Source organism: Pteropus alecto, unplaced genomic scaffold (genome assembly GCF_000325575.1).
Source record: "Pteropus alecto unplaced genomic scaffold, ASM32557v1 scaffold101, whole genome shotgun sequence".
Classification (NCBI taxonomy): Eukaryota; Metazoa; Chordata; class Mammalia; order Chiroptera; family Pteropodidae; genus Pteropus; species Pteropus alecto.
Genome location: NW_006432945.1, coordinates 5555295 through 5565915, shown reverse-complemented (window position 1 = coordinate 5565915; position 10621 = coordinate 5555295). Strand labels below are relative to the sequence as shown.

The 10621-nt window shown below is 37.2% G+C and overlaps 2 pseudogenes; one reads left to right on the top strand and one right to left on the bottom strand.

The window, feature by feature from the left end:
- Nucleotides 1-4707: 4707 nt before the first annotated feature.
- LOC112476551 lies at nucleotides 4708-4826 on the bottom strand (annotated as a pseudogene).
- Nucleotides 4827-10138: 5312 nt separating this feature from the next.
- Nucleotides 10139-10257, top strand: LOC112476466 (annotated as a pseudogene).
- Nucleotides 10258-10621: the final 364 nt, after the last annotated feature.

Below are 10621 nucleotides of genomic sequence, written 5' to 3'. Positions count from 1 at the left end.
GGAAAGAGGGTGGGAAGAAGGGAGGGAGGAAGCGAGGAATATGCTTGGGGTAAGGTTGGCAAGGCAAAATTTTTAATAATTTTGGTAATAATGATATCTAAGACTTACTGAATACTACTTTGTTTTTTAAACCTGATATGTGTTAATTAATCTAATGGCACAAATACCTATTAAGAGCTAGATAAGACTGGGAAATTAGACACGAAGAAGTTAGGTAACCTTTTCGTGGTCACACCACTCACCCCAGTGGAGTTAGTGTTCAAACCCAAGACACTTAACTCCAGATTCTGTGCTCTTAATCTCTACAAGGGATTGCTTCTTTTTAGTAGTCTATAATTAATTCACAGAATAAAAAAAAATTAAGACTGGCCGTTTATTGCTATTAAAGCAAATAACTTAAAGAAGTGACTCTAAGAAGATTCTCAGTGTCGTTACTGAATCCTATAAACTCAAAAACTCCTTCTTCCTTAGACAAATTTATAGTGACCACTTGAGATAAGAGGACTTGGAGAGAGAGGAGGACCAAGCTGAATCACACATTTTTTGTCCAGACTTAGTATAAATTAATAAATCACAAACAATTCAGAGGACATCCTCATGCAACTGAGGGTATTTCAAGGAACCTTCCCATCTGGAGTCTGTGCTGGTTCTTTTCATATTGTATTTCCCTAAGGATGACTCACAGGAAATTGAGGTTTCAAAAATATGTTGTGTTTTTTATGGCACTTCTCTACCTTCACTGCAGAACTTTTAAAGACAGCAATTTTGTGTTTGTGTTTCTTCCCATTAAGATAAAAGAAAGAAATTCACTTTTTCAACTATTTTTTAAAACTTCTCTAATCATATAAACATATATGCTTATGTGATGATAATGATGGCAAGGATAATCCAATTGACCAGGGTACAAATATTCTAATAAGTGAGGTTAAAAAGAGTGTAAAAGAAACCAAAACTTGTGGATAATCTCGTAGCTAAAAGTGCAGTCAAAAAATATTTGTTGGACAACCGTTTTTGTATTGTGATGGTGTATATGGCATCATCCCTGCCTCACAGTTTCCACGTATAAACAAAATCATGTGGTATTTGTCTTTCTCTGTGTGACTTACTTCACTTAGCATAATACCCTCCCTAGGTCCTTCCATTTGTTGCAAATGGTAAGATTTCATCCTTTTTATGGCCAAGTAATATTCCATTGTATATACGGCCATATCTTTTTAATTCAGCCTTCTATTGATGAACACTTAAGTTGCTTCCATATCTTGGCTATTGTAAATAGTGCTGCAGTGAACATAAGGGATCATATATCTTTCCAAATTAGTGTTTTGGATTTCTTCAGATAAATATCCAGAAGTGGAATTGCTGGGTCATAAGGTAGTTCTATTTTTCACTCTTTGAAGAACCTCCATACGGTTTTCCATAGTGGCTGCACCAATTTGCAATCCCACCAACAGTGCACAAGAGTTCTCTTTTCTCCACATCCTCGCCAATATGTGTTTGCTGATTAGAGCAGTGGCTGAACTCAGTTTGCAGCCCTTGAAGACCTGCAGGAGCAGCTTACTTGTGCCTTACCTCAGAAGTGTCAGCACTGCCAAACAGCACTCCTCTGAAGAGGTCAGTTTCAGCTCCATGGAGCTCCTTCTTCACGTGTCTAAGCTGTAATAATTCTACCATTATCCCTTTTCTGTGTTGGAGCTCGGGGTGGTAGTGACTTCTTGGGGTCGTTAGCTCTGTGGTAAAGTTCTCTTTTTACTCTTTTATTTTCTTAGTTATCAACTTTATTCCTAGATAACAATTTATATTAAATTTTCTTTGCTCTTGTTTTTGTCTCTTGACTGGGCCTCTACTAATATGAAACCTTAGAAAGTCTGCATTAAATTGTATTAGGAAGGGTAGGGAACCATTGAAAAAGAACCAAAAACAAACAAACAAACAAAAAGAATAAGAAAATAGGAGAAGCAGAGAAAGAGGAAGAATCATATTGAGAAAAGTTAAGATAGTTGGAAGAGATAAAGGATTTGTGGGGCTAGGGGTGGAGGGTGATGGTAAATGTCATGTGATGAAAAGGGCTTTGATTATGTGGTGACAGAAAAAAATCTAACTATGGGAGGTGAACACACAGTGTAAATGTATATATGCCTTACTGTTAAAGCGTACAGCTGAAACATTGGATTTCGTTAACCAATGTCACCATAAAAAATAAATTAATTAATTTTAAAAATAAATTTTTTAAAAAAAATTTTTAAAAAAAAATGAAAAGCACTTGAGGAAATAGGTAATTGTATGTAGTTTTACTGCATGGCCTGACAGGAAACCTTCTCTTTGACCTTTCATCCAATGCTGTATTAAATATTTAAATTGCTTTATAATTCATTTTGGACATTTGAATATATGTGTCTTCTGAATGTAACACTCAGCTGAGACTGAACAGATGGCACAGGTTATTAATAGTTATCTTTTGGAGCTACCATTTAGAAATTGGACCTCGATTCTAAAATCTATAGCATCCCAGATACCATAATGACCCCAGGATTGTGACAAGAGAGAACTTCTACTTTTATTCTCAATCTGACTCCTCCACTTTTAGGGCAAAGAATCAGGAATCGACTTGGCATGAGATGGGGTGGCCCTCTGAATGCTATAGGCACATCGCAAAGACTGAATTATTGCAAGTCAGGGCTTACGTGACCTGGGAATGGTGTACAGAGAATTTGACCTGCTTAGTGTTAAGTGTGAGTTCAGGAAATTAATTTTCAAAAGTCTACTGTAAATTTTCTAGTTAGTTTTTCACCCAGGTTCAACAGATTTATCATTTAAGAAATTAATCTTCTCTGAAGGGGAAGAGAAGGTTTGTGGCAAATATGTTTCAATTAATTTCAAGACTTTCCCCTGATCTACCAACTGAAAACAGACCTCCTTGATCTGTGCAGCTAGCCTAGCACATGCTGTGGCTCAGACTTTGGATTCCCTGGTGGAGTATGCTCATTATCAAAAACTGACAAATGTGGGAGGAGTACAACACAGGATGTAAGTAAAGGGTTGAAAATGGATATAATGGTAATTAAAGCATGAGGTTAGAAAAACACTGGAGCGTCAGTAGAGTGTTTCAGTGTCCAGTGTTAAGGATTATTTGAGTCTGTAAAGCCAGAGGAATCTCTACTTTTGTGGTGGCTGGCATGACCATCTTGCGAAGAGCCTATGACCGAGTAGAGGGTTCATAATTGCACATTGAAAGAGACAGAAATGGCCTACGAGTTTCTTCTGACATAAAGAAATTTTGCAGAGGGCATGTAACAGGAAGCCAGTTACATAGCCAGCACCATGTAACATGGCTCTATCTATAGCCAGCAGGATGGGATATCCTGGTTGGAGGCACAAACACAATCACATGGAATGGGAGAGGAGTATTTCTCCAAAGAAAGTCAGAGTGTTGTCTTGAGTTGAAGGGTGGAAAAGGTGTAGAAGAGAAAAAAAGTAATGGTTAGCTACTGCAAAATTGCATTCAAACATTTATAAGAGTCTCGGCTGTCTTACAGCTGACTTTTTCAAGCAGCGAAGAAAAGTCTTATTAGGTTTTGTAAGCTTTTTTATTTGTTTAATAATTCATTATATTAAAGAAGAGTAATTTCCACAATATTTCTTAATTCAATTAGTATGGTATATTGAGGAAATGTACTTATTGTATTATATTCTCAGTTGTCCTGACATTTTCTGAATAAATTGTATATTACCAAAACAACCTTCTGAGACCAAACAGAACCCAGCCTAGAGTTAACTGTACCTAGTTATTCAGAGTTTCAGATGTCACCTTTGGAACAGACTAGAAGAAATCTAATTATTAGAATTTTGTTTATACACTGACTTAAAGTAATATTTTTTTAAAATGTACACTCTTCCAGACCTTATTAGGAAAGAACTCATAAACAAGGTTGTTAAAAATCCCCTAACATCAGGTAATTTCTGTGAGGAGACACTTTAACCTGATTGCAAGACACCTGGCAGGACAGAACATACCCACTAGTCAGTGATAACCCTTAAAGACCCAGACACCTTTGGAGACAATAAATGTAAAACAAGTCGGAGAGAAAACACTGGGACAGTGGCTTACTCACTTTCCAGACTCAGACCTCAAGCTAAACATAATCTGAAAAGAGAATTTGTCTGGAAATCTGGGTGTCTGAGCACATGCTAACTACCCATAAGACTGCTGATGTCCCCCAAAATGCTGAAAATGAGTGATTATTTGTAAATATGTTAAATTGAGAAAATAATGTAATACTAGTATCAGAGTTTAATAATTCACTCTGAGTCTCTAATGTGTAACTTTGAATGGTCTTAGGTTAAGCTATACTCATATAATTCAAATGAGTGATGCATTGATAATCAAATGAGTTTCTCTTTGAAGTGATATATTAAGAAAATAGCAATGGCCAAAATAACACTAAATTTCTAACATCGTCTACTGAACCCAGTCTGCAGTCTCCTTGATAGAGTTTTTCAGCTCCTCAGAAACTACTCTCATTCCTTCTCTAATAAAAAGTTTGCAGCATGTTCTTCCTTAACTGAATGTCTTATTTTTTATTTTTTATTTATTAACTGAATGTCTTATTTTTTATTTTTTATTTATTTATTTATTTTTTAGGCGAGGCAACTCTTGGTTGACCTCACAGATTGCAAGGACCTTGTCAGCTTACGATCCTTTATTTTTCACACCTACAGCACCTGGTCTTCCTAGGTGGTCTCCCATCCAAGTACTAACCAGGTCCGACCCTGCTTAGCTTCCGAGATCAGACGAGATTGGGCTTGTTCAGGGTGGTTTGGCTGTAGACTAAATGTCTCATTTGTAAAGAGCAAAAGGATTCATGAGAAAGGGAGCTCCTATCTTCTGCAGACATACCCTACTCCAAACGCACTACCCATAACTTGTCTGAAAACTTGCACTTCACTTAGGGCTGCTACTTTTGCCACAAACAGTGGTCACAAAATGCAGTCCCAGGGAACAAAATGATGGTGCCCTCCCATTTCACTCGTGGAAGCTGACGAGCTTCCCCGCAGTGAAGTCCACGCAGTTGCCAGCGGCAGCACACAGCAACCCCAGCATGGAGCAGTTGGGAGTATCTGCAGCTCCGTCTCCCAAAAAGTTACATTTAATGCTTCACTGCTGGGTTATTCAAAGTGTTTAGATATGCAAAAATAGATTGGCTCAAGAGTGATCAGACAGGTGAGTTTGAAGTAATATTATATCAGTGTAATATTGAGGAGAAATCGAGGACCACCTATGGCAGGATCGATTACCGAAAACTGGAAAATTGGCATCTTAATAAAGATGGGAAGGACGGGACCTTAAAAAAAAATCTCTTTAATGCTTTATTCACCATCTCTTCTTCCAGACTGTGATACTTAAAAGTCTAAAGTTCAGATAAATCTATAAACGAGGTGTATCCAATTAACGAGGAATAAAAACTGTGAGGTACAACTCTTATTAGCCTATGAGTAGTTAGCCTGCGTAAAGTTGATTCTTATTTCAACCGATGTTCAAACTCTGCGTTTTATTCCGAACACAAGCAATGGTGAAAGGAACACACATTTTCTAGTCAAAATACATTTGGGATAGAATCTGTTTTTTTTCTTTTATTACGTGTATTATCTTAAGTAAATTATTTGGTGTAACTAAGAGACATATTTTCCTTACATATAAGAGGAGAATAATAAAATCCATTTTCTGAGATTCTTGGAATGATTAAATGTCAATATTTATAAAGCTCCTGATGGTGCCTAAAACATAATAAGTGCTCAACCAAACTTACTGCCTCCCTCTGGGTACAGAGGGAAGCAAAGACATCCCACTCTCTCCAGGCAGCTGATTCAATTTTTATTTTTACAATTGGTCTAAGGAGTAACATTGTAATGTCTACAACTTAGTATGAAAACTTTTTCGATGTGAATTTGAGTCTTGGTTATAATCTTCTTTTTCTATGACATATGTCTTTTACTGTGAGCTTCCTCAATATTTTTAGAATTTAATTTAACTTTGGAATAGAAATTAAAACTCTGAGAAAATGACAATCAAAATGCATTTTCTGCGAAGTTGTTAACCTACTTGAGGGCAGTTGCTGACTCTGGTCTCTGCTAGACAGGCAAGGTCTCAGAATCCAAGCATCTTTCGCATAATAATTACTGTAAGCCAAGCAAATGCCTCACTGTAGAGATTAAACATGTAGCTGGGAGTATTAATAATTTTAATAATTAATAGCTAATTAGTCATTCCACTTCTGTTAAAATTTCTCGTCTGTTTGTTCTTGCTCATATTTATGCCCCGACAGCCAGCCGATCACTTGGGTCCAGAAGGGACTTCAATCTCTCTTGATTCTAAATTTGTCATCTGCTTCTGAGATGTCGCAGTTAGAATTGCCTTGGAGACAGAGAAACAGCTACTGTATGGGAAACTAGACGGAAAATATTCCACTTGGTAGTATGCCAGCACGCTTTCTAAAGATCTTCTGTAGGGAAGTGACAACAAAGACGTGCCAAATATGTTTACAATATCCATTGAATGAAATGCCACTCACAATAGAACAGATGTCATGACACCTTTTGTTCCAAATATTAATGACCAGAGTGCCCTGAATTTTTTTCTCACAGCCTTGAATGGATCTAGGCTAAAATGAGGTTGAAAATGAAAATAACTGAGTTCTTGTCTTGTATCAGGATAAACTGAGCACTCATTCCTTCCTTCCTCCGGTGACATGAATCTCTGCTACTTTTCATCTCTGAATGGCTGAATTGGTCTGCCTTTAGTCCTTTTTCAGTTTAATTTCTATTTCTCATGGCAATAGATAGATTTTAAAGGCTCAGGAGATTACAAAAGAAGGCACCTTGACCTTGAAGGCACAATAGTATCAGAAATTTTTATCTTAAAGGGATTATTCAGTTATAGCTCTGTATTTGCAATATGGAGAAACTGAGACTTACCTTGCTCGTCATTGTCACCAGGCTATCATCCAAAAGGCCCTATCGTTTCTCAATACCTAAACTATGTCACAAGTTATGCTTGCTTACAGGAACTTTCAGGATTTCCAACTTCAAAGACCAAAGTGCTGAGCGTTATAACCAAGATGGCGATGGAACATTGTGTGCAAAAGTGGCCGCGTGCAGAAGGGCCAAGTGCAACAGAAGGATAACTACATGTACCTAGAAGAATTTAATCACTCCACACCACAGCCTATAAATACGGAAGGCTCCACCCAGCTGGAGAGAAGGTGCTGTGCAAGCATGAGTTTATCCTTCTCTACTCCTTGACCAAAGAATATAGTTTCTGCTCTGCTTTACTGAACTGAGTCTCATTCTATTTGTGTGAATAGCACTGGCAGAGGGAACTTGGTTAGGGTCTCTGACCCAGAAAACTGGTAGTGTGAAGATTAGGATCAGGACTAGAACTAAGACTAGGACGCTTTCCATGCACCATGAATAATTCTTCATGGATTCAATCCAAGTACCCTTTTTTTTTTAATATCAATATCCAATGAGACAATTTTCAACCAAGATTATCAAATTTCCTAGATGAAAAGAAATAGTGATTTTCCAAAGAGTCCTTAATTCAATTCAATTCAATGAATATTGTTTAAAGGTCAGTATTTCAGTCATAATATATCTATTCTGGTTCAGGAGATGATAAATTATATATGAACTTCCAAGTAAGGAAAATTATGTTCTCTCTCTGTGAGAATTCCTATCTCAGGCCATCACAGTACATATGTCAGTAGACCACTATTGTCTAAGATCTTTTCCCTTTCTTCTTTGTACACCTCAAATATAAACATCTCTTAATCCCAGTAATCAGTGGCTTATACAAAGGAAATGCAATCGATCTTGACTCTGTTTTTTGGACAAGATTTGAGGAATGATTGCTAAGTATACTCAGTTCATAAGGTTGACTCTAGAGCATACTGATAGGCACATCTCCCTTCACTTTAAGATGGAATCACAAATACTTAATCATTGTATTTATTTTTAGCTTACCAACTTTTCCATTTACAGTCTTGGACCAGCCTTGGGTTTTCCCCCCAAATTTTAAGATTTAAGAAAGCTGTGTATCTCTGGAACTCCATGAGCAAAGATGAGTTGTCCCAGTTAATCAGATATACTTGAAGGAATTTGCCTCTTACTCTTCTCTGAACATTTATTGGAGAGTGCGACTTAAGCCAGACCTCTATGGTTGCTCTAATGTCATTATTAAGTAAAATTGCAAACTTGCCACATGCTGCACAGCTGTAATGAACATACAGGTATTTAGACAGAGAAGAGTTAAAGCACTGAGAAGCTCTGAGACTTTAGATGAATTAGCGCAAGCATAAAAATCGATGTAATTTTAAAAGTTTGCTTTAGCTTCTCAATAAGGCCCCTGGCCATTTTGTTATGACATGCTAGGAGGAAACAAATATTGAAGTCTGGGTCAGCCCAACCAAAATCAAAAAGGAAATAATGTACCTTTGGTACCTTCCTTCCATGATGAAATCGTCTCCCCTGTCATTCTCCCCTGTAGGTCAAGATTCCCGCTGCCTCAGGGCCAGACTCCCTGTTGGCCAAGCCCCATTCTCTGGATTAGAATTACTTTCCAGGCTCTGACAGAATTTCTGACTCCTCTCCCTTTCCCTTACAATCTTACTGGATTCTTTAATGAACTTTCAAGTGGCAGTGGGTTACTATATGTTTCTCTCTGCTCCACACAATAATTTTGTGTATAATTTTTCTTAATATAATGCAGTATTTCATATAAATATATGTAAGTACAATGCACTGTTTTATATGACTTGTTTTTTCATACATGCTTATTACTATAAATTCTGAGTATGATATGCGATTGCTAAATAATGATTTTTTTTTGTATTTAACATTAGCATCTACATACCTCTATATTTCCGTATATATTTGCAATGTTTCGATATTTACAATATTCACAGCATATTTGACTGAATTTTTCTACTTATAATCTAAGAACACACTTCGTTTCCTGTTTTTTTTTTTTTTTTATAATAGAAATGTAGCAATGATTCTACTTCGAGCTACACCTGAAATTTAGATAGGTCTGGTCCTGTCTTGCTAACCAATGTTCTGTAGCTGACAGAAGCCTGTCTGGATGGGGGCCTGGAAGAGAGGTGAAGCTTGGCAATTTTAGCATAGCAACAAAATACCAGGATCAGAAAAGAATGCTGATTCTCAGTTTAGCATGGTGGCTGCCACTCAAAATCCATACCCAATCCAGCCACATGGACTCATTTCTACATATGAGAAGCAAAGGGCTGTAAATAAAAACTAATACAATTTTTTAAAATTCGATTTCTCAGTAAACTATTGAGGTCATGAAGCAAAATTGCTTTGGGATATTCTTTATTTTGCCACCAACAGTGGCACAGCTTCAGCAATGGAAGTCACAGATATCACAGAGGGAGTGTTTCATAAGAACTGTAGATGTCAATGCCTAGTGAGAGACACAAAGCCAAGATGATGCTCACCAGGAGACTTGTCTGTGGGCACATGGGAGTCACCACTGAGGACTCCTAGAAATACCTTGGGGAGAATATTTGCCAGAAGGTGGGAAAAAGACCCCAAGAATTTCAAGTTCTTACTAACGATGTGACCCCATTAGCTCCTGCGATCTAATGATGACTGGCAAATCTGGTTGCACAATCAGCACTTCTAAAACATCTTTGTATTTACAGATTTTTTTTCTCCCGGAAATTATTTCCTTAGGATAAATCCCAAAAGTGAGAAGAATCTGTAAACACTGTGGGAATATGTATCTTTCTTTTGAAAATACATTTACTTCCAATGGGGTTTTCAAGAGACCGTGCCTTTAGGAGACCAGTGGGAAATATATTTTGGGGCAAATGAGATTCCTGAAACCACTAATATTCCAGGCTATATCAGTCTTCATATTCTTTATTCTCAGAGGGGTGGTACTAACTAAAGTCTCCTCTTACTAACTTTAATTGATCAAACAAAGAAATATGGCTTCCGAATAGATGTTACTGGATATGCTATAATTATGTCAACTTATTTGAGAAGATTGCATCTAATTTGGTTTCATAGTCATTTTGCATCTAATTTGGTTTCATAGATTTGTTTAAAAAGTAAAGGAACAGTCTACGGCCATGCTACCCTGAACAAGCCCGATCCCATCTGATTTTGGAAGCTAAGCAGGGTCAGACCTCGTTAGTACTTGGATGGGAGACCACCTAGGAAGATCAGGTGCTGTAGATGTAAAAAATAAAAAACAAAGGATTGTAAGCTGACAAGTTCCTTGCAATCTGTGAGGTCAACCAAGGGTTGCTTCGCCTAAAAAATAAAAAATAAATAAAAAGTAAAGGAAGAGTATTGGTATACTTGACTTACAGTCAGCATCACCCCGGGACTAGTCTAGAACCTTCCCTGCCCCTGGGTCAGTCCTGACTTGTTTAGTTTTATTGTTATTTAATAATTTACTCTCTTGGGATCTGTAAGGTAAACAATTACTTTCTTGCAACTGGACAATGAGATTGAGTAGAATGTGTTTACCCACAGAAATGATTCTTGGCAGAAGCAAAACTCCACTAATAATTACAAGTTTTCACCCAGATGCACTTAA